This window comes from Hyla sarda, chromosome 10 (genome assembly GCF_029499605.1).
Source record: "Hyla sarda isolate aHylSar1 chromosome 10, aHylSar1.hap1, whole genome shotgun sequence".
In the NCBI taxonomy this organism is placed as follows: domain Eukaryota; kingdom Metazoa; phylum Chordata; class Amphibia; order Anura; family Hylidae; genus Hyla; species Hyla sarda.
In genome coordinates this window covers 9,831,246-9,836,516 of record NC_079198.1, presented here as the reverse complement: position 1 = coordinate 9,836,516, position 5,271 = coordinate 9,831,246, and the positions used below count along the sequence as shown (strand labels likewise).

Here is a 5,271-nt window from a genome sequence, read left to right as displayed (position 1 = left end):
CTCTGCACGGTTAGAGACCGGCGCAGCGCATCATTAACCCCTTCAGAATTGGAATAGGACTTGGAGAACCAATCCAGACAGCTCGCTCCTCCACTGCTGCCAAACTACAACAGGTCTTCCTCTGCTGTTCCCTCCCACCTGTTCCACACTGCTGCATACAGCGAAGGAAAAAAGTACTTGATCCCCCTGCTGATCTTGTACGTTTTCCCACTGACAGAAGAAACGATCGGTCTATAATTCCAATGGTCGGTTTATTTGGACAGCGAGAGAAGGAATAACGACAAAAAATCCAGAGAAACACATTTCACAAGTCAGGAATAAGTATTTGATTCCCCAATCAATAAGGAAGGTTTCTGGCTCCCAGATGATTTATATAAAGGTAAGGAGCTGAGATTAGGAGCACTCTCTTAAAGGGGTAATCCAGCCCTAAGACATCTTATCCCCTATCCAAAGGATAGGAGATAAAATGTCTGACCACGGGGATCTGATAGATAGGTAACAAGCTGAGATAAGGAAATAATTAGTGCTCCTAATCTCAGCTCGTTACCTGTATAAAAGACACCCGGGATCCAGAAATCTTGCTGATCCATCGGGGGTCAAATACTTATTTATAACCTATTAGATATGCCCTCTGAAGATAATGGTGCCCCCTCTGTGTTCTGTACATTATAATAATGCCTCATCTGTGACCCCCACAAGATAATATTGCCCCCCTCAGTGTCCCCCAGAAGATAATGGTGCCCCCTCTGTGTTCTGTACATTATAATAATGCCTCATCAGTGTCCCCCAGAAGATAATAGTGCCCCTTTTGTATCTCCGATAATATTGCCCCCCTCAGTGTCCCCCAGAAGATAATAGTGCCCCTTTTGTATCTTCGATAATATTGCCCCCCTCAGTGTCCCCCAGAAGATAATAGTGCCCCTTTTGTATCTCCGATAATATTGCCCCCCTCAGTGTCCCCCAGAAGATAATAGTGCCCCTTTTGTATCTCCGATAATATTGCCCCCCTCAGTGTCCCCCAGAAGATAATAGTGCCCCTTTTGTATCTCCGATAATATTGCCCCCCTCAGTGTCCCCCAGAAGATAATAGTGCCCCTTTTGTATCTCCGATAATATTGCCCCCCTCAGTGTCCCCCAGAAGATAGTGCCCCTTTTGTATCTCCGATAATATTGCCCCCTCAGTGTTCTCAGAAGGTACTAGTTCCTTATCTGCCTCCCTCCAACTAGGCAAATAATCCCCCTCTGCCTCCCCACTAGGTAATAGTGCCCCCTCTGTGCAACCTCACAAAATAATACCGCCTTATCTGTGCCCTCCTAAGAAAATAATGCCCCTCAGTGTCACCCAGAAGGTCATAATGACTCTCTGTGTCCTGTGCACTTACTGTCTGACCTCCTACTGTTACAGTGTGCACCACAAGGCCATAAATGTCCTATATCAGGGGTACTCAACTGGTGGACATGGTAAAGATCTGGACCGCGGCCACCAGTCATCCGGACCACCCACCGGATCTCCCCGCATTCATTTGCATAGGTTTCTCTAAGTCACCCATACAAATGAATAGCCCCTGCCCAGAGCGATGGAGCGCTGTGTTCCCTGCCCGGTGATGCTCCTGTGCGATTAGCACTGTCTGCATCATCCGCTCTGGCCAGGCCTGACAAGAAGAGGGCAGAGCAGCGGAGCAGGGCGGGACCTGGGGTAGAGCCAAAGGTAAAAATTTGTGTTCCTCCTTGTGTGACTCTCTAGTTGTCGTAGAACTACAACTCCCATCATGACCTTCTGTCCGTGCACGATGGGAGTTGTAGTTTGCAACAGCTGGACAGTCACAGTGGCAACGTTCATGAAGGGGAACCAGGGCATCCTTAATTCTGGGCGAACAGCGGCATAATTAACTCTGGGGGCACAGTGGCATCATTAACTCTGGGGGCACAGTGGCATCATTAACTCTGGGGGCACAGTGGCATCATTAACTCTGGGGGCACAGTGGCATCATTAACTCTGGGGGGACAGAGGCATAATTAACTCTGAGGGCACAGTGGCATTATTAACTCTGGGGGCACGTGGCATCATTAACTCTGGGGGCACAGTGGCATAATTAACTCTGGGGGCACAGTGGCATAATTAACTCTGGGGGCACAGTGGCATCATTAACTCTGGGGGCACAGTGGCATAATTAACTCTGGGGGCACAGTGGCATCATTAACTCTGGGGGCACAGTGGCATCATTAACTCTGGGGGCACAGTGGCATCATTAACTCTGGGGGGACAGAGGCATCATTAATTCTGGGGGCACAGTGGCATCATTAACTCTGGGGGCACAGTGGCATCATTAACTCTGGGGGCACAGTGGCATCATTAATTCTGGGGGCACAGTGGCATCATTAACTCTGGGGGCACAGTGGCATCATTAACTCTGGGGGCACAGTGGCATCATTAACTCTGGGGGCACAGTGGCATCATTAAGGAGTGAAGACTGAGTAGGAAGGAAAATACCGTACCACAGTGCCACAGTGCATACAGGAAAGCATAGTAAAAGTAATCAACCTAGTGTGGCTTAGGGGCCCAGTCACGACTGCGACCGCTGCAACCCCTAAAGCTACAACACTGGTGAGAACCCTCATAGGCAGGAGTCATGATAACCATATAAGAGACAGTATAGAGACTGGACAAAACAAGGGGGGCACTTTGGCAGAGGTGTAACTAAAGGGGGGTGCAGTGGTATTGATTGTACTTAAGCCCTGGTGCACCACACGGCAATCAATGTCCTGTATCTTCCCTCCACTTTGTTGGCCTCAGAGGTGTAAAGACTGAGTAGGAAGGAAAACACAGGAGACTGTACAGTGCCACAGTGCATACAGGAAAGCATAGTAAGAGTAATCAGCCTAGTGTGCCTTAGGGGCCCAGTCACGACTGCGACCGCTGCAACCCCTAAAGCTACAACACTGGTGAGAACCCTCATAGGCAGGAGTCATGATAACCATATAAGAGACAGTATAGAGACTGGACAAAACAGAAAGGGAAAAGCGCTCTGCACATTATTAAAGGGGAACTAAACCCAACCAGGTCCCCGTCTACAGAACCGGCGATGGTTGTGAGGGACTTCCTGTTGACGCAGACCTAAAATCAGGTCACCTCTCGCTTTGAGCATCTGGAGAAGCACCGGCTTATCTCGCCCTGATACTGCAGACGGGTGGACGGCGGCCAACTTCCTCCATAGAGTCTCATCTATCAAACAAGACAAAACCCCCAATCATTTAGTGACATTGTTAAATATAACCGGAACGCTAAATAATAACCCGGTCTGACTACGGAGAGAGGGAGCTCTTTGTTTGTATAAAAAACATAAATGTATTGTAATCTTCTTGACATCATGGCCGACAGTTCATAACAAGAAACCTTTATATAAAGGTCGTCCTCAGTATAAGGAAATAATGTAGGAGGGTTATGTAGGCATGTCCGTAAATCTCGTCTCACCAGCTGGGATTTCTTCCTTAGTAGTGATGAGCGGCGGGGGCCATATTCGAATTTGCGATATTTCGTGAATATATGGATGAATATTCGTCCTATGTTTGCGAAATTTGCATATTTGCTATGTTCGTTGTCTTTTTTGTTTTCAAGCGAAAATTTGTAATGAAGTGCGCATTTTGGATGATATCTGTCACCTAAAAGAAGGGAGTGATCAGTGTCCTCCGACTGGACGTGCCGATATTCGCACATTCAAATATTAGCATATTCGCGAATATTTGCATAGTCTCTAATTTGCATATTCGCACATATTCGGAAAAAAATGAATACTCGTCATTACTAATATATATCACTATATTTTAAATATTTGCTAAATCGCGAAGTGACGTCATTCGTGGTAAATTTTCGCATTTCGAATATTCACGCTCAACGCTATTCCTTAGTACTTTATCCAGTGTGGTGGATCCATCTTGAAATGTCCTTTTAAAGGGGTTAACCAGGAAAAAACTTTTTATATATATATATATATATATATATATATATATATATATATATATATATCAACCGGCTCCAGAAAGTTAAACAGATTTGTAAATTACTTCTATTAAAAAATCTTCATCCTTTCAGTACTTATGAGCTTCTGAAGTTAAGGTTGTTCTTTTCTGTCTAAGTGCTCTCTGATGACACGTGTCTCGGGAAACGCCCAGTTTAGAAGCAAATCCCCATAGCAATCCTCTTCTAAACTGGGCGTTTCCCAAGACAAGTGTCATCAGAGAGGATTTAGACAGAAAAGAACAACCTTAACTTCATAAGCTCATAAGTACTGAAAGGATGAAGATTTTTTAATAGAAGTAATTTACAAATCTGTTTTACTTTCTGGAGCCAGTTGATATATATATATATATATATATATATATATATATATATATATATAAAAGTTTTTTCCTGGAATACCCCTTTAAGATTGCCATCTGTAGAGGACTTCCTGGAGACCTACGTCCGTTTCTCCATCTATTCCCCTGACTTTCTCTGGAGCCACTTCTGCTCAAATGATGGGTGTGTCCTTTATAAATGTGGGCGTGTTTATCCTGTGTCTACTATCCATAAATATACAAATATGGTTATTTAAAAGTATATATATCTCCTTCTAGTGGGTCGGCTGAATATATATATATATATTTGGGTGTATACATTATGTCATGGCTATACAATGGTCCCTCAACATACCATGGTAATCCGTTCCAAATGGACCATCGTTTGTTGAAACCATCGCATGTTGAGGGATCCGTGCAATGCAAAGTATAGGACAGTGGTCTACAACCTGCGGACCTCCAGATGTTGCAAAACTACAACATCCAGCATGCCCGGACAGCCAACGGCTGTCCGGGCATGCTGGGTGTTGTATTTTTGCAACATCTGGAGGTCCGCAGGTTGAAGACCACTGTTAGATAAAGTTGTACTCACCTGTCCCCGCCGCTCCGGACCGTCACCGCTCGTCACCGCTGCCCTGGATGTCGCCTTCCATCACTGTCGCTGCGTCCCCGGGGTGTCCCCGACGCTCCGGCAAGGCCTCTGCTTCCCCGGCATCCGCGCTCTCCGTTGCCGCCATCACGTCGCTATGCATGCCGCTCCTATTGGATGACGGGACGGTGTACGCAGCGACGTGATGACGACGAAGGAGAGCGCCGACTATGCAGGGGATCCCGAAGAGGACGCGCCGGAGCCCCGAGGACAGGTAAGTGATCATCAGCGGACCACACGGGGCACCGTAAACGGCTATCCGGTGGCAGCTGAAGCAGTCTGCGCTG

General features: G+C 46.4%; 1 protein-coding gene across 1 annotated transcript in view; it reads left to right on the top strand.

Moving 5' to 3' along the window:
- Window positions 1-5,271, top strand: part of LOC130293770 (signal-regulatory protein gamma-like) — a 91,365-nt gene that overhangs the window by 39,345 nt on the left and 46,749 nt on the right. The gene's annotated exons all lie outside the window — the stretch shown is intronic.